This window comes from Triticum aestivum, chromosome 4A (genome assembly GCF_018294505.1).
Source record: "Triticum aestivum cultivar Chinese Spring chromosome 4A, IWGSC CS RefSeq v2.1, whole genome shotgun sequence".
NCBI classification, from domain to species: Eukaryota; Viridiplantae; Streptophyta; class Magnoliopsida; order Poales; family Poaceae; genus Triticum; species Triticum aestivum.
The window spans coordinates 460,013,891-460,034,038 of record NC_057803.1 but is presented as its reverse complement, the minus strand read 5'-3'; positions in this window follow the sequence as shown (position 1 = coordinate 460,034,038).

The following is a 20,148-nucleotide window of genomic DNA, read 5'->3' as shown; positions in this document are numbered from 1 at the left end:
GTGAAGACTGCCTCTATACATACATAGTATATTAACAACTCCTTTGCAATTATTTCATTTGCTTGGGGAAGTAAGTGAGAAACCTTGGGGTTTCCTGGATTTAATTAGCTTGGCGCTGTCCCCTGTTAACGAGTCAACATCCATGCCTTGTCAAACCATACCTAAACCAATAATATCCATTTCCACGCAGCAATGGATAGCAAACTTATTTAATTCCTCAGACCATCGCTAAGTATCCAATCAATCAGTGAGGGGTAGCAAATATGTTTGTAATGTTAGTTCACCTGACATTGATGGGGTGGATATTGAGATTCTTCCCACTCCTATATACACATACACATGATTTACATGTCCATGAACTGAAATTCACAATACTTCATGCTTTGATGTGTTCATCTACGTGCTGAAAAAAAGAACAAGAAAAGAAAAAAAGGCATTCTAGTCACTTGGTCTTTGTTGTGGCTTGAACGGGTTCAAAAGTATCGGGTAGGTACCACCACTGCCCTACAGCTACCCTGCACACACCTGAACCAGTGGAAAGTGTGTGCTTTACTTGCACAATCTACAGTGGTGAAAATTAATCAACAGAAAGTGAGCTCCACTATTGTGTGATTCCACATCGGATGTTTGCAAAGAAGCTATAGATTTTATCCGCAAGTGTAAATCCTACCGTGCATGACCCCTTTTCAGTTACCACCATTTCATTTTACCAAGCAAGCACGGAGCATTTCCTTTTGATTGGTGAAGAGGAGCTAGCTGGAATTAGTAGAACAGATGTCCCTTTCAGTTTCACGCTTGGGAGATGCATCAAAGTATTCCATTGCTTAATCTATGCTGTGCCTGTCAAAGTATTTATTTTTGTCTGCGCTCTTCACCCACTATTTTCTTTGCCAATGATTGGCACAGAAAAATGTGCACGACACATTACAAATCATAGAGGATTTATATGATTGGATTGGGTGATATATATATATATATATATATATATATATATATATATATATATATATATATATATATATATATATATATATATATATATATATATATATATATATATATATATATATATATATATATATATATATATATATATATATATATATATATATATATATATGCATGAACCTGGCTACTAGAATATCAGGTTTCGTTTATCTTATGGCATTTCGTCGTAAGCCTTTAAATGGCAAGTTTGGGTGTGGTTAATTTTTTTTCGTGAATACACAAGCTGCGTATCATTTCATTGATAGATAGGAGAACAAGAGTTACAGGATAGTAGATACAAACTTATACACCAGAGGGCAAGCATGAATCTACGATGAGCAGAGGAAACCGGGGTGCTCAGCCCGGAAACAAAGCAGATGCACGCTTAGGGTGGCTCGAATTGTGTGATCGCCGCAAGACCCTTGACCCCGGCGAGGGCCCATGTCCGTGTCTCATCGAGTATACTCTGAATCACCAGATCGATGAAGGGGCGGGCAGAATCAAAAACTACGGAGTTGCGGTGCCTCCATATGCTCCAAGCAACGAGAATGCCTAGGGAGGCGAAGCCTTTAAATATATGTATGTATATAGCTGCTACAACAGTGGTTGAAATCTCATGCATGATTGTTTCAAGCTGTTGGTTTAGCCAGGTTCATGCATATATATCACCAATTTCATGGGCATTCTAGTAGCCGTTGGTTTAGCTAACTGAGTTAGAATTCCTATGATTAGCTAATCTTCCCACCAAAGGAAAAGTATATTGCGAATCAACTTATGGTTGAGTTGGTTAGGTGGACAGTGGTATCCCCAACCCATCAGGGTTCAAATCCTGGTGCTCGCATTATTTCTGGATTTATTTCAGGATTTCCGGCGATGCGCTTTCAGTGGGAGGAGACGTTCCCGTCGACGACGAGGCGCCTACGGTGACTTCGTAAATCTCAAGATGATATGCCGGCTCAGTCTCTCGGAGGTGCTCATAGGGGTAGGGTGTGTGTGTATGCGTTCATAGGGGTGAGGGTATGCGCGTGTATATGAGCGCTTGTGTCTGTACTGATGCTCAAAAAAAAGGAAAAGTATATTGTTGATAACCACATTAATTTCGCACGTGCCAAGGCAAGATATCGCCATGTTAATTTAAACTGCATATGCATGTGCATGTGAACCTTGCATGATCGGTAACTAACATCCAACTGTTACTGTATTCGCAAAAAAAAAATCCAACTGTTACTGGCGACGCCAAATTAACCCAGTCCTTTGACAGACACATGTTTTTAAAACATTTAGAATTCATTATTATATCTACAACCGATGACAAAGGAATCTTCATGCCACATTTTGGAAAAAAAATCAGGACATCTTTTGCTATGGGAACAACTTATGAGTTGCATTAATGTTCTATTTGATATACATGAAACATATTTTGTTTTGGTATCAACACATTTTCTGAGAGATTTATTACTGTACTAAAAGTCAATAATGTTTTTAGACGCTGCATGTAAATTACTCAAATCTTACTTCTAGAACTTATAAATTAATTAAATAAAAATAAAAAAGTTCGCCGATCTTCGGCTGTGTGCATAATAGTTATGCAGAGGCTGGGTGTAATACTTAAATCTTTTATGTCATAAAACGCACTTTATTGGAAAAAAAAGTAGACTGACCTAATGTACTCGCCAACTTAAGTGCCTCTATGGCATTGGTTTCTTGGCTCCCACTTAAGGCGGGAGTGATGTCCTCAAGTGTAAGAGCAACTCTAGCAGATTCTTTAAAAGCACCATTATTTTATTGAAACCGCCAATGTAAGGGCTAAGAGGCAAAAAAATCACTCTAGCAAATACTCTAAACATTTATTTATCTTTATTTCTTTAAAGGGAGCTCTAAATGATGGACTATAGACATTATATTTAGAGTAAGGGAGGGAAATTTTCCAGCTGCCTACAGTCATGGCAGCCACACGGTTAGGTTCTTAGGAGATATATTTTGATTTGTTGTAATCTCTCTATTATTCTCCAGAGCTTCTCATGATCCTCACAGATGTAATCATCAGACTTGTATGCGATACGGGATAAGCCCCGAAGATAAATAAAACCCAACATGGTTGATACATCTCCAACGTATCTATAATTTTTTATTGTTCTATGCTATTATAGTATCAATCTTGGATGTTTTATATGCATTTACAAGTAATTATATATCATTTTTTTGGTACTAACATATTAACTTAGTGCCCAGTACCAGTTGCTGTTTTTTGTCTGTTTTTGTTTTCCAGGATATCAGTACCAACCGAAGTCCAAATGCCACGAAACTTTTTGGAGATTTTTTTCTGAACAAAAGAGACCCTAGAAGCTTCGGGAGAGAGCCAGAAGATGAAGGAGGAGCCGACGAGGCACCAGGGCGCTCCCACGGGGTAGGTCCGCCCTTGTGGCTCATGGGGCCCACCTTCACCCGTTTGACCTAATTCCGCCTCTATAAATTCTCTAAACTCGGGAAACCTACAAAAGCCACCCAAAATACTTTTTCCACTGCCGCAAGCTTATGTTCTCGAGAGATCCCATCTGGAGGCCTTTTCCGGCACTCTGCCAGAGAGGGAATCAATCACGGAGGGGCTCTACATCAACATTGATGCCCTTCCGATGATGTGTGAGTAGTTTACCGCAGACTTATGAGTCCACAGTTAGTAGCAAGATGACTTCTTCTCTCTCTTGATCTTCAATACAATGTTCTCCTCGATGTTCTTGGAGTTCTATTCGATGTAATCACTTTTCGCGGTGTGTTTTTTAGGATCCGATGAATTATGAGTTTATGATCAGATTATCCATGAATATTATTTGAGTCTTCTCTAAACTCTTTTATGCATGATTATTATAGCTTCGTATTTCTCTTCGACCTATTGATTTGGTTTGGCCAACTAGATTGGTTTTTCTTGCAACGGGAGAGGTGCTTTGTGATGGGTTCGTTCTTGCGGTGCTTAATCCTAGTTACACAACCAGACATGACACGTATTTGCATCATTGCCATTAAGGATAAAATGATGGGTTTTTTTTCATGCATGAGTTTACTTTGTCTACATCATGTCATCTTGCTTAAGGCCTTACTCCGTTCTTTTTGAACTTAATACTCTAGATGCATGCTTGATAGCGGTCGATGTGTGGAGTAATAGCAGTAGATGCAGGCAGGAGTCAGTCTACTTGTCTCGGACGTGATGCCTATATACATGATCATTGCATTGGATATCGTCATGATTATTCGCTTTTCTATCAATTGCCCAACAGTAATTTGTTTAGCCACAGTATGCTATTTTCAAGAGAGAAGCCTCTAGTGAAAACTATCGCCCCGGATCTATTTTTCTCATATATTAGAATCCAAAAATACCTTGGTGCAATTTTTATTTTCTTTATTTATTTTGTGCTTTATACATTTGTCTATCACTACAAAATTTAATATTTGGAAATAATCGTCGAGGGATTGACAACCCCTTGTTCGCGTTGGGTGCAAGTATTTGTTATTTTGTGTGTAGATACTGGTAATGAGGTGTTGCGTGGTTCTCCTACTAGATTAATAATATTGGTTCTTAACTGAGAGAAATACTTATCTCTACTGTACTGCATCATCCTCTCCTCTTCGAGAAAATCCCAACCCAGCTCACCGAAGGAAATATGCCCTATAGGCAATAATAAAAGTTGTTATTTATATTTCCTTATATCATGATAAATGTTTATTATTCATACTAGAATTGTATTAACCGGAAACTTAGTACATGTGTGAATACATACACAAAATAGAGTGTCCCTAGTATGCCTCTACTTGACTAGCTCGTTAATCAAAGATGGTTGAAGTTTCCTGACCATAGACATGTGTTGTCATTTGATGAACCAGATCACATCATTAGAGAATGATGTGATGGACAAGACCCATCCGTTAGCTTAGCATAATGATCGTTAAGTTTTATTGCTATTGCTTTCTTCATGACTTATACATATTCCTCTAACTATGAGATTATGCAACTCCTGAATACCGGAGGAACACCTTGTGTGCTATCAAATGTCACAACGTAACTGGGTGATTATAAAGATGCTCTATAGGTGTCTCCAAAGGTGTTTGTTGGGTTGGCATAGATCAAGATTAGGATTTGTCACTCCGAGTATAGGAGAGGTATCTCTGGGCCCTCTCGGTAATGCACATCACTATAAGCCTTGCAAGCAATGTGACTAATGAGTTAGTTGCGGGATGATGCATTACGGAACGAGTAAAGATACTTGCCAGTAACGAGATTGAACTAGGTATGAGGATACCGATAATCAGATCTCAGGCAAGTAACATACCGATGACAAAGGGAATATCATATGTTGTTATTGCAGTTTGACCGATAAAGATCTTCGTAGAATATGTAGGAACCAACATGAGCATCCATGTTCCGCTGTTGGTTATTGATTGGAGATGTGTATCGATCATGTCTACATAGTTCTCGAACCCGTAGGGTCTGCACGCTTAACGTTTGATGACGATTTGTATTATGAGTTATGTGTTTTGGTGACCATAGATTGTTCAGAGTCCTGGATGAGATCACGGACATGACGAGGAGTGTCAAAATGCTCGAGAGGTAAAGATTGATATATTGGATGATAGTATTTGGACACCGGAATGGTTTCGGGGCGTTTCAGATATTTATCGAAGTACCGAGGGGTTACCGGACCCCCCCCCCCCCGGGGAAGTAATGGGCCTTCATGGGCCATAGGGGAGAAAGAGAGGGGAGCCCGCAGGGTGGCGCCCCCCAAGGGAGTCTGAATTGGACAAGGGGGAGGGGGCGCGGCCCCCTTTGCTCTTTCCCTCTCCCTCTCCTTCCCTTTTCCCCTCCGATGAGAAAGGAAAAGGGGAGACTTTGTTTTTGCCACTCTAGCTTTTGTCAATTTTGCTTATGCCACTCTAGAATTTGACATCTCATTTTTGCCACTCTTCAATTTTGACAATACATCTCAAATGCCATTCCACGGCAAAAACGATAATTTTTCATTTCACTTTTGCCACTCTTAGCTTTTGACAATGTATCACAATTGCCACTCTAATTTTTTTGCTTTTGCCATGGAATGGCAAAAGTGATATATTGTCAAAAGCTAAGAGTGGCAAAAGTGAAATGTCAAATTCTAGAGTGGCATAAGCAAAGTGGGAAAAAACTAGAGTGGCAAAAAAAGTTTTCCCTAAAAGGAAAACCGGGGCCGAATCCTACTAGGAGTGGAGTCCTAGTAGGACTCCCCCCCTTGGCGCGCCCCCTTGGTGGCCAGCCTCCTCCTCCACTCCTTTATATACGGGGGCAGGGGGCACCCCAAAGCACAACAATTGTTCTCTTAGCCGTGTTCGGTGCCCCTCTCCGCACTTTACTCCTTCGGTCATATCGTCGTAGTGCTTAGGCGAAGCCCTACGCGGATCACATCACCGTCACCATCACCACACCGTCGTGCTGACGGAACTCTCCCTCGACCCTCTGCTGGATCAAGAGTTCGAGGGACGTCATCGAGCTGAACGTGTGCTGAACTCGAAGGTGCCGTACGTTTGGTACTAGATCGGTTGGATCGTGAAGACGTTCAACTACATCAACCGCGTTAACCTAACGCTTCCACTTTCGGTCTACGAGGGTATGTGGACACACTCTCCCCCTCTCGTTGCTATGCATCTCCTAGATAGATCTTGCGTGATCATAGGACTTTTTTTGAAATTGCATGCTACGTTCCCCAACAGTGGTATCAAAGCCAGGTCTATGCGTAGATGATATGCACGAGTAGAACACAAAGAGTTGTGGGTGATAATAGTCATACTGCTTACCACCAACGTCTTATTTTGATTCGGCGGTATTGTTGGATGAAGCGGCACGGACCAACCTTACATGACCATGTTCATGAGACCGGTTCCACCGACAGACATGCAACTTGTTTTGCATAAAGGTGGCTAGCGTGTGTCTGTTTCTCCAACTTTAGTTGAATCGAATTTGACTACGGCCGGTCCTTGTTGAAGGTTAAAATGGCACACTTGATGAAAAATCTTTGTGGTTTTGATGCGTAGGTAAGAATGGTTCTTGCTAGAAGCCCGTAGCAGCCACGTAAAACGTGGAACAGGCATGTTGTGATATGATATGGTCAAGACATGATGTGATATAAGTTATTGTATGAGATGATCATGTTTTGTAAAAGTTATTGGTAACCGTCAGGAGCCTTATGGTTGTTGCTTTATTGTATGAAATGCAATCGCCATGTAATTGCTTTACTTTATCACTATGCGGTAGCGATACTTGTAGAAGCAATAGTTGGTGAGACGACCATGACACTACTATGGAGATCAAGGTGTCAAGCCGGTGACGATGGAGATCATGATAGTGCTTTGGAGATGGAGATCAAAGGCACAAGATGATGATGGCCATATCATGCCACATATTTTGATTGCATGCGATGTTTATCTTTTATGCATCTTATTTTGCTTAGTATGGTGGTAGCCAAGGTTGGAAAAAGCGGTAGGCGTAAGCGAGGCGATTGGCCTTCGCCTAGTGCCTAGGCGGTGCCTAAGTGCCCTAGGCATGGCCTAGGCGGTAATATATTTTTTACTTGTAGTGTATTTGTGATTATTATATGGGTGTTGATATTATTTTAGGCCATATAAATAAGTTAATTACCATCTACTGCCATTGGAATATAACCCATTTGGCATATCAGTGCAGTATGTGGCATGATTTCTTGCTTGGGTAGGAAATTCCTTGCTTGCCCTGCCTAGACCTCCATTTATGCCCTAGGCGAGGCGTTTGGCCATTGCCTAGCGCCTAGGCGTGCCTAAGCGCCTCCTAGGCACTGCCTTTTCCAATAGAGGCGGTAGCATTATAAGATGACCCCTCACTAAATTTCAAGGGATAAGTGTTCTCCCTGAGTATGCACCATTATGACAGTTTGTCATGCCGAGACACCACGTGATGATCAGGTGTGATAAACTCTACGTTCACATACAATGGGTGCAAGACAGTTTTGCACGTGCAGAATACTCGTGCTAAACTTGACGAGCCTAGCATATGTAGATATGGCCTTGGAACACTGAGTCTGAAAGGTCGAACGTGAATCATATAGTAGATATGATCAACATAGAGATGTTCACCATTGAAAACTACTCCATCTCACGTGATGATCGGACATGGTTTAGTTGATATGGTTCACGTGATCATTTAGATGACTAGACGGATGTCTATCTAAGTGGGAGTTCTTAAGTAATATGATTAATCGAACTTTAATTTTATCATGAACTTAGTCCTAATAGTTTTTGCATATCTATGTTGTTGTAGATCAATGGCCCGTGCTACCGTTCCCTTGAATTTTAATGCGTTCCTAGAGGAAGATAAGTTGAAAGATGATGGTAGCAATTACACGGACTGGGTCCGTAACTTGAGGATTATCCTCATTGCCGCACAGAAGAATTACGTCCTGAAAGCACCGCTAGGTGCAAGGCCTGGTGCAGGAGCAACCCCGGACATTATGAACGTATGGCAAGCTAAATCTGATGACTACTCGATAGTTCAGTGTGTCATGCTTTACGGCTTAGAATCGGGACTTCAAAGACGTTTTGAACGTCATGGAGCATATGAGATGTTTCAGGAGTTGAAGTTAATATTTCAAGCAAATGCCCGAGTTGAGAGATAGGAAGTCTCCAACAAGTTCTATAGCTGCAAGATGGAGGAGAATAGTTTTGTTAGTGAACACATACTCAGAATGTCTGGGTACCATAACCACTAGACTCAGCCGGGAGTTAATCTTCCTGATGATAGTGTCATTGACAGATTCTTCAATCACTGCCACCAAGCTATAAAAGCTTCATGATGAACTATCACTACTGCAGGATGCTGCTAACGGGACACTACGGTCAGAGACCCTTCGACGAAACTGTCTGCGATGCAATAATCGCAAACGGTGGTGTAAAAGAACCGTAAAAAGGTGCAAAACGTTTGCGATGGCGGAGCCATCAAACACGGTTCATATTTTAGTTGCGTGTGCGATGCAGGGCTGTAGCGACCCGACCTCAAACGGTTAAGTCTCTGTGCTTCAGTGTCATCCCTAGATCGGTAATGCTGACACACACAGTACTCGAAGGATTTATAACAGAGTGGCAATCACACACTTATTACATCGAATGTCTCAAGAGAGAACTTATTATAATAAATATGGCTTAAGGCCATCTAATACGATAACAGCGGAAGGCTTGGTAGATAAAGTGAGTCCATCGACTCCAACGGCATGGCTGAGTGCATGACAAACAACCTATCGCACCTTACTCCTCGTCTGAAAAGTCTGCAACATGATACATTGCAGCCCGAAAATGGGTCAGCACATGGAATATGCTGGCAATGTAACACAGGAGAGTAATGAACAGATAAAAGCTATCACTATATGCATATATGGCTGGTGGAGGCTGTATGGTTAATATGCTTTGCGAAAAGCCAATTTTTCCCTACTACAAAGGAATATGTTTTATTTAACTATCATGGTAGTTGAACAATATTGAGAAGGTTCCTCCAACTCAATCCCAATTAAAAGTAATTATCAACCCAACAAATTATTTTTAGAGTGATGAGATCCATATGATAATCCAAGAACCAGATACTCAAGATGTCCATAACCGGGGACACGGCTATCCATGATTAGTTTGTACACTCTGCAGAGGTTTGCGCACTTTTCCCGTCAAGACTTGATCTCCTCCGTTGGATTTCTCGCACTACAGGGTGTTTGAGAAACGGATGACCGAGACACAATCTTTCAGAAGCATTTGCTCTTTACTCTGGGCGGACCGGTACACCTACAATCCCCTACATCTGCTAGTCCACCTCTTCAAGAACTCACGCAACTTAATCAATTATGCCAGAGACCATAATGGCTTGTGGCTGCACACGGAAGTTTCTAGCATGAATAGTCTTATGATCCCTTTGAGCATGGGTGGCGGACCGTAGGATGATCACACGGGTACTCCGAGATATCCTAGGACAACCCTGGATTCTGTAGGAGCCCACAAGCAATCCACCCAGATGTGTATTAAAAGTTGCCACCTTAAGTTGAACCATTAGTTAACAACTCACATCTGTCATGGATACACTCAAACCCAAACCACATCTACGAGCATAGCATGGCAATATAAGCATAACGTAGAAGTAACTCCCAAGGGCTTGATAATAAAACAGGTAATAGGTTCTACCTCATTATCTACTTCCCAGACCCACATGTTAAGAGATCCTACGCATGCAATGTGTGAAGGTTGAAACAAATGCATAAAAACTGGGTGATAAAGGGGTATGATCAAAGTGTTACTTGCCTTGCCGACGATCTGCAAATCCTAAAGACTAGTAGTAGCACGCTTCACACTCCGGGTGTCTATCGCAAACAAACAATAGCATACATAAGAAAACAAGCAAAGATGCATGGGTAAATCTCAAATAAGAAGATCTAACCAGAAAGTTCAACTGAAGAACTCCGGTTTGCAAAAAGAATCAAATCAAACGGAGCAACAAAACTCAAACTGCGAAAGAAACAAGATCCAACTACTAATCTAGACTAAAGTCAAATTTTACAGTACCAAAATCTTGTTCAAGTTGGTTAAACAGAAATAGGGATTCGAGACGAAGATCTAGGCGTTTGAATCGCCTGATTCCGATAAACAAGCAAAAAGATAAACTAAAACGAAAAACAGGGCAGAAATCGCGATCGAAAATAATCGCGGAAAAACCCTGGAAAAAGAAAACTGACGAACATGCTAACAAACAAACGTTCACTGTCTACGGTTAACGGGTGAAAACCATTCGTTAAAATGAACGTACGAACGGGCATTTACTAAATAACTAAACCGGGGAAAAATAAAAACCGAACTGATCTATTAAAAAAACGGATCTAGGGTTTTTACCAGAAAAACCGAACCGGCAAAGAAAACCGGCAGCGGCTGCAGCGAACACCGGCGAACTCCGGCGAGCGGCGCGGGTGGCGGTGTGGCACGGGGGGGGGGGCAGCAGCAGCAGCGCGCGGCGGCGACTGGTGCGGCGGCGGCGCTAGGGCGGCGTCGGCTTAGGGTTTCGGGCAGGGCACTAGGCTGCTGGGGGTCGGGCATCCCGGCTTATGAATGCCGGCCGGGCCAGGAGTCCTAGGTGGACACGACCCGGTTAGGTCAGTTACTTTTAAAAAAAAAATAATTCCGTGTAGAAAAACGAAGAAAAGAAATACTAAACGGACTCCAAAAGTCCTGAAATAAATTTTACCTATCCTCTAAAAATATGCCGGACAAGGTGAACATTTATTTGGGCCTCTAATGCAATTTTGAAAAATCCGTATTTTTCCTAATTCAAATAAAATAGCGATAAAACCCCAAATAAAAATACAAATTGATTTTAATATTTTTCCTCCAACATTTCATTTATTTTTGGAGAAGTCATATTATCTCCTCTCATATAATTTTAATATGAAATATTTTTGGGGGAGCAAAATAATTAAAACCAAAGTGATCCTTGTTTCAATATTTGATAAAACTCAAACATGAGAACGAGGGAAAATCCCCAAGTCTCTCCGAGGGTCCTTGAGTTGCTTAGGATTTCGTGGATCACAAGAACGAAATGCAATAAAATATGATATGCATGGATGACCTATGTATAACATTCCAAATTGAAAATTTGGGATGTTACAAACCTACCCCCTTAAGATGAATCTCGCCCTCGAGATTCGGGCTGGCTAGAAAATATGTGTGGGTGGTCTTTGCGTAGATCATCCTCTCTTTCCCAGGTGGCTTCATCCTCGGTATGGTGGCTGCACTGAACTTTGCAAAACTTGATAACCTTGCTGCGGGTAACTCGATTGGCAAACTTGAGAATCTTGACTGGTTTCTCCTCATACGTCAAATCACTGTCCAACTCAATTGCTTCCAAGGGCACTGTATCTCTCAGAGGAATATCGGCCATCTCGGCATGGCACTTCTTTAACTGGGAAACGTGAAACACATCATGAACTCCTGATAGTCCTTCAGGTAATTCCAACTTGTAGGAAACCTCTCCCATGCACTCCAGAACATGGTACGGTCCTACAAATCTCGGGGATAATTTTCCCTTAACTCCAAAATGCTTAACTCCTCGCAGAGGTGACACTCGCAGATATGTTCTGTCTCCGATTTCATAGACTACCTCCTTGCGTTTCGAGTCTGCATAACTCTTTTGTCTAGACTGAGCTACTTTCAGTCTATCTCGAATCAACTTAACTTTCTCCTCGGACTCCTTAATCAAATCCGGTCCAAACAACTGGCGGTCTCCAACTTCATCCCACATCAATGGTTTTCGGCATCTTCTTCCGTACAAGGCTTCAAACGGTGCCATCTTCAAACTGGCCTGGTAGCTGTTGTTGTATGAGAACTCCGCGTAGGGTAAATTATCATCCCAACTAGACCCGTAGTCTAGTGCACAAGCTCTCAACATGTTCTCCAGAATCTGATTGACTCTCTCAGTCTGTTCATATGTGTGCGGGTGAAAAGCTGTACTGAACTCCAACCTGGTTCCCAAAGTCTGGTGTAGTTGATGCCAAAACTTTGAAGTAAACTGTGTTCCTCTGTCTGATACGATGGTCCTCGGAACTCCATGCAGACATACGATCCTGGTCATATATATCTTGGCCAACTTTGCACTTGTATATGTGGTTTTCACTGGGATAAGTGAGCTACTTTGGTCAAGCGGTCCACTACTACCCAGATAGAATCATATCCCGATCGAGTCCTGGGTAATCCGATAATAAAATCCATGCCAAGTTTATCCCACTTCCATTCAGATATCGGCATAGGCTGTAGTAATCCTGCTGGTTTCTGATGTTCTGCCTTCACTCTCTAACCTACATCACATACGGCTACATACTCAGCAATATCCTTCTTCATTCCATTCCACCAAAAATGCTCCTTCAAATCCAAATACATCTTGGTGTTTCCGAGGTGTATCGAGTATCGGGAGTCGTGAGCCTCCTGTAATATTAACTTCCTGATCTCTGCATTATTGGGCACATATATCCGGTCCTCGAACCACAAGGTGTCGTGCTCATCCTCACGAAAACCTTTGGCTTTGCCTTCGCTCATCTTCTCCTTTATCTCGACAATTTCTTTGTCATCCTTCTGGGCCTCTCAAATCTTTCCCAACAAGGTCGACTGAACTTCCATGGTTGTAACAAAACCTTTGGGAACAATCTCTAAACGTAGCTCCCTGAAATCTTCTGCTAACTCCTCTGGCAATCCTCCTGTTACTAAGGTATTGGCATAACTCTTTTGGCTCAAAGCATCTGCTACGACATTGGCCTTTCCCGGATGATAGTGCAACTTCATATCATAATCCTTTATAAGCTCCAACCATCTCCTTTGCCTGAGGTTCAACTCCTTCTGTGTGAAAATGTACTTCAAACTCTTATGATCGTGTACACGTCACAATGGTTCCCAATAAGAAAATGTCTCCAGGTCTTGAGTGCATGCACTACGGCTGCCAACTCCAAGTCATGTGTGGCATAATTCAACTCATGCGGTCGAAGTTGTCATGAGGCATATGAAACAACTCTTCCATCTTGCATAAGTACTCCTCCAAGTCCTAAGCAAGAGGCATCGCAATACACTTGGAAATCCTTGTGTATATCTGGCAGGATCAACACTAGGGCTGTAGTCAAACGTTTCTTCAACTCCTGGAAACTTGCTTCACATTCCTCAGTCCAATGGAACTTGGTGTCCTTCTTCAACAACGTCATCATAGGCTTCACAATCTTAGAGAAATTTTCAATGAATCTCCGATAGTATCCCACGAGTCCAAGAAAACTGCGGATCTCTCCAACTAAGGTGGGTGCCAACCACTCAGTTATTGACTGGACTTTGGTGGGGTCTACTGCTATACCTTCTCCTGATATAACATGTCCAAGAAATCCAACTTCCTTCAACCAAAACTCACATTTGCTAAACTTGGCATACAACTGATGCTCCTTGAGTTTCTCGAGAACTAAGTGCAAATGCTCCTTGTGTTCCTCTTCATCCTTTGAGTATAGTAAAATATCATCAATGAACACCACAACAAACTTATCCAAGAACTCCATGAACACCTTATTCACCATACTCATGAAATAGGTAGGGGCGTTAGTCAATCCAAATGACATAATCCTATACTCATAAAGCCCATACCTTGTGGTAAAAGCTGTCTTAGGTATATCCTTGTCTCGAATCTTCAGCTGGTGGTAACCTGATCGCAGGTCAATCTTTGAAAACACTTTAGCTCCTTGCAGCTGGTCAAACAGATCATTGATCATCGGCAGTGGGTACTTGTTCTTGATTGTTACTTCATTCAACGCCCGATAATCAACAACCATCCTTAGAGATTTATCCTTCTTCTCAACCAATAGCACTGGGGCTCCCCATGGTGATGAACTCTATCGGATGTAACCTTTCTCCAATAACTCCTTAATCTGTTTCTTGATCTCCTTCAGATCATTCGCGGGCATCCGGTATGGTCTCTTTGATATAGGCCCGGTGCCTGGCAACAACTCTATTAAAAACTCGATGTCTCAATCTGGCGGCATGCCTGGTAACTCCTTGGAAATACATCTGGGTAATCCTTCACAACAGGCACTTCCTCCTGAACAACTCCCGTGAGAGAATGTACTTGGGTCTCCTTGGCGCATGCCTGTATACATACTTGATCCTTTTTCCCTCCGGGGTAGTAAGCAGAATTGACTTACTGGCGCAATCGATGTTTCCTCCGTACATTGACAGCCAATCCATTCCTAGTATCACATCCAATCCTTGCGACTCCAGAATTATGAAGTCAGAGGGGAAAACATGACTACCTATGGTTAATGGCATCTGAAAACATCCATTGCTTGCCATATACTCGGCTCCGGGTGAGGTTACTAGCATAGGTGTCTTAAGAACTCTAGTGGGCAACTTATACTTATCCACAAATCCCCTTGATATGTATGAATGCGATGCACCAGCATAAAAAAGAACGATTGCAGTAAACAACTTAACTAAAAACTTACCGATAACTGCATCTGGTTGCCCTTCAACCTCCTCCATGTTCCCGTGGTTCACTTGTCCTTTGTTAAGTGGATTGTGCTTCTTCCCAGAGCTCCCATTACCATTTCTGTTCTTCACTTCAGGGCACTCCATGGCATAGTGTCCAGTTTTCCCGCACTTGAAACAAGTAACGTGGCTTAGGTCCCTCTTGGTGGGCGTGGCTGGATTGGAACGGTTCTGATTGTTGCTTGCTCCATTCCCATTCCCATTCCTTGGGCCAGTATGATTATGGGTACTTCCTCCATTGTGAGTGTGGCCTCCATGGTTGTGGATAAGCCCTCCCGAGTTCGGGGTAAAGCGAGGCTTCTGCTGAGCTCCTGAATTGTACTTCCCTTGTCCATATTCCCTCTTGCGGCTCTCTATCTGCTGCTGCTTCCCTTCAATCATGAGAGCTTTATCTACCAACTCCTGGTAGTTGTTAAATGTTGCCACCATTAATTGCATACTCATCTCATCATTCAGCCCTTCCATAAACTTCTCCTGCTTCGCGACATCTATGGCCACATCATCTGGAGCATAGCGGGATAACTTACTAAACTCCTCCACGTACTGGCCTATAGTACGGTTCCCTTGGCGTAAGTTGCGAAACTCACGCTTCTTCATGCTCATAGCTCCAGTGGATACGTGGGCTGTGCGGAATGCTTGCTGAAACTGCTCCCAAGTGACATTGGCTATAGGAAAAGTGGCTGTGTAATTCTCCCACCATGCGGCTGCTGGTCCATCCAATTGGTGTGCGGCAAAACACACCTTCTCCGCATCTGTGCAACCCCCGGTGGTCAACTCCCTTCCAATCCTGCGCAGCCAATCATCAGCAACTATTGGCTCGGTGCTACTGGAAAACACCGGCGGCTGCAGCCTCAGAAAACGGGCTAAGTTGTCAACTGGTGGTGGTGGCGGTGGGTTGTTATTGTTGTTGTTGTTGTTGTTGTTGTTGCCTTGGTTCCGAACTAACAACTGCATCAAGGCATTCTGCTGCTGGATCAACTGAGTGAGCTCCGATGGGAAAGCAAAACCGGGGTCACGTCTCGGAGGCATCTGATGGGTTTAGAGGGAAGAGATTAGAATAGAATGAGGTCTAATGAGAAAACACTACCCATATGCACATGAGACAAACACAATCATATCATATCACTCAATCAATCGAGCAAGGGCATACAATCGGTCTAACTATCGTTTATAGTGCTCGGACTACTAATATTTACATGGGGGGGGGGTACTACTAATAGTATAGTGGTCTACTAGAAATTTTGATCGGTGGAAGACTCCATGATATCTGCTCCAGCTTCGTCTTCATAGTCATCATCACTCCTATCCGGGTCGGAATCGGTGTCGTCTATGATGATGTAGTCTTCAGAACAAATCTCCTTGGGTTCGTCGTCTTCTCCTCCTGGCACAGGGTCTCCCATAAAAACTCCTAGCTTCCTGGTCATGTCGTCATTCCTCTCCACAAGTATCATCATTTCCTCCTCATATCCATCGTGTGTAGACTTAAGCTCCTCTTCTAGCTCCGTGATCCTGATCATCGCCTTCTTCAACTCTATCATGCTTGCGCACATCTGGTTCTCCTGGCGACGAATGTGGTGGTTTAATTCCTGGATGAATGCTGCAATGGACTTGTCCTTCCCGGTGTTGATCATCTCCCATTGCTCATCTCGGCGTCCACATATCTAGTAGATAGTGTCCTTCAACTCCTTGTGGTAAACTTCGCCGATGCATCCTATAGCGATGTGGGCTGCCATACTCTTTCCTAGACTCCAGGTGGGTGCATCAAAGGAAAACTCTATGGGTTTAGTGGCTGGCGTGAACGTCCTTCCTGGAACTTGAACTCGAATCATCCATCGCTCCTCTGCTGGTAAAGTGGCGGTATAGGTCCCGATCAAGCTTGGTATTCCAATGTTCAGGTACTTAGTGACTTCCTTCAAGTGTCGTCCAAAAGGTGTGTCTTCATCCGGTTGTGCAAACTTGTTCCTCGTATCCGCCATTGTAACGCCCTCGATGCGGCTATATCTCCCACGTGTCGAAGCACGACTTAGAGGCATAACCACATTGAAAGCAATGTCGCAAGTGAGGTAATCTTCACAACAACCCATGTAATGAATAAGAAAGGAGGTACATAGTTGGCTTACAATCGCCACTTCACACAATACATGAATAAAGCATTACACCATCCAGATATAATCAAGGTCCGACTACGGAACCCAAAATAAAAGAAGACTACCCCAAATGCTACACAGATCCCCGATCGACCCCAACTGGGCTCCACTACTGATCGACTAGAACGAAACAACAGAAAGGACAAGATCTTCATAGAGCTCCTCTTTGAGCTTGGTTGCGTCATCTGCACGGTATCCTCGGCACCTGCAAGCTAGTTTTGGAAGTATCTGTGAGTCACGGGGACTCAGCAATCTCACACCCTCGCGATCAAGACTATTTAAGCTTATAGGAAGGGTAAACGGTATGAGGTGGAGCTGCAGCAAGCGACTAGCATATATAGTAGCTAACAAACGCAAATGAGAGCGAGAAGAGAAGGCAAAGCACAGTCGAGAAACTATGATCAAGAAGTGATCCTAGAACAACCTATGTCAAGCATAACTACAACACCGTGTTCACTTCCCGGACTCCGCCGGAAAGAGACCATCACGGCTACACACGCGGTTGATGCATTTTAATTAAGGTAATTGTCGGTGTCAAAACCGGCGGATCTCGGGTAGGGGGTCCCAAACTGTGCGTCTAGGCTGGATGGTAACAGGAGGCAGGGGACACGATGTTTTACCCAGGTTCGGGCCCTCTTGATGGAGGTAAAACCCTACGTCCCGCTTGATTAATATTGATGATATGTGTAGTACAAGAGTAGATCTACCACGAGATCAGAGAGGCTAAACCCTAGAAGCTAGCCTATGGTATGATTGTATGTTATGGTTGTTGTCCTACGGACTAAAACCCTTCGGTTTATATAGGCACCGGAGAGGGTTAGGGTTAAACAAAGTCGGTTACAAAGGAGGAGATATCCATATACGTATTGCCTAGCTTGCCTTCCACGCCAAGTAGAGTCCCATCCAGACACGAGACGAAGTCTTCAATCTTGTATCTTCATAGTCTAACAGTCCGGCCAATGGAAATAGTCCGGCTGTCCAGAGACCCATAATCCAGGACTCCCTCAGTAGCCCCCGAACCAGGCTTCAATGACGATGAGTCCGGCGCGCAGTATTGTCTTCGGCATTGCAAGGCGGGTTCCTCTTCAAATTCTGTGTACCTGTCGAAATAGTGTCTGGTTTCTTGTGAATGTTGCACTCCTTGGCTTCCACGCCCAATAATGGCCGCTTTCCACGTGTCAAGCGAATGTGAAGAGCCAGGGTGTTTTCGCATTTACCCCCCTAGCTGTGCAAATGAGCTGCCTATTTAAAAAGACGAGGATTCAGATCCAAATCACACCATCCTCCCTCGGTGAGCTTTCATAGGAGCGCACCCGACAGAGATCCATTCCATCATGGCCGGTCGAGCAGCTCCTCCTCTCGCGCCCCTAGCTCCAAGCCTGGAGATTGGGAGAGATGTTCCGTCCCGCACAGCAAATTAGTGATGCTCCAAACCAAGGGATTTCTTTCCCCAGCGTACCTGGTCCCGGTTCGAGCCGGGCTTGCCACCTATAATGGCGGAGAGCAAGCGGAGAGTCTTCCCAATCCCTCCAAGGGAGAGCGGGTATGCCTTGTCCCTTACTTAGTAAGAGGGCTCGGATTCCCAATTCATCCGTTTCTCTGGGGGCTCCTGGAGTTCTACGGCCTCCAGTTGCACAACCTTACGCCTGCCTCCCTGCTGCATATCGTGGGATTCGTAGCCCTTTGCGAGCTGTTTTTGGGCCGTGAAGCTCATTTCGCTCTGTGGAAGAAGCTGTTCTGCCGTGTGCCCCGTTCTCAGAAGGGATCAATATATCAAGTGGGCGGAGCCAAAGTGTGGCGTATTGCCGGGACCGGATACCTGTCCGGGACCCCAAAGAAGACTGACCTTCAGAATGGTTTTATATAGAAGACGTCCCCCTCCCGGATCCTATTCGGACCGGCCTTCCTGAGTTCGACAACGCCCCTTTGAAGAAGCGCCGGAGCTGGCATCCACGGAGCTCCCTGGAGAAAGAGGACAGGGATTCTGTACCTGATGAGCCGGATAAGTTTTTTAGCTCGATCCGGATTGACCATGATCGAGGTCATGGCCACATGCATCATGCGGGGGGTGCAGCTGCTTCAGTATAGAGGCCACCCCATGTGGGATTTCAACGGGGAGGATGACGCCACGCGCCACGGCCGCAAAGGGCCGGGATCGGCTGTCGATCTAATAAAGATCTGATCCACTTTGTACAAGGGAGAAGAGGAGGAATTCCTTCGTGTCAAACCGCAGGGCGGATTTTCTATGTACAATCCTCCAAGCTGGGTAAGCGGAGACTTTTTATCGCCCATCCGTTTCGTATTCCCGTAGTTAAGTATTCATTCTAGCGATTTCATCGTAGGAGCTGCGCCAGGCAGTAAAGGAGATAAACAGCCCTCCTCCACAACCCGAGGACCCTGGACGGTCCCTTGACCCGGACTCCCAGGAGGATCCAGACATATCCGTGGAGCTGATCGACGGGGTATTTTACCAATGGAGTAATGACAACGCCTTGGTGGCCATTACGGCCGATTACCCTGGGCTAGTTCCAGCCTCACAGGTGACTGAGACCGAAGCCCCAGCACTTAAAAAGGGATCTGTCCTTGCGCTTTTTTGATTGCCGTATAATAGCCGTGTTTTGCAGGGGAGGTCCTCGGGGCAGAAGGCTGAGCCTGTGGCAACTAGCCAACAAGGGGCCGCGAGGCCAGGCAGGCTGAAAAGATCCGCAATCCGGATTGAGACACCGGCGTAGCGGTACGGCGCGCCGTCTTTATTGCAAGACATTATCTTCAGAGGCATATTAACGCCCATGTCTTCTTTTCAGGAAAAAGAGCGCTCGCCGGACTATACCCGGAGAGGCTACCAATCGCGCCTCCACAAGCTAGGCTCCAATGCCGGATTCAGAGGCGAGAACGAATGCAAGGCGTGCGCCAGGTGCCCCTCTGACAGAGGATG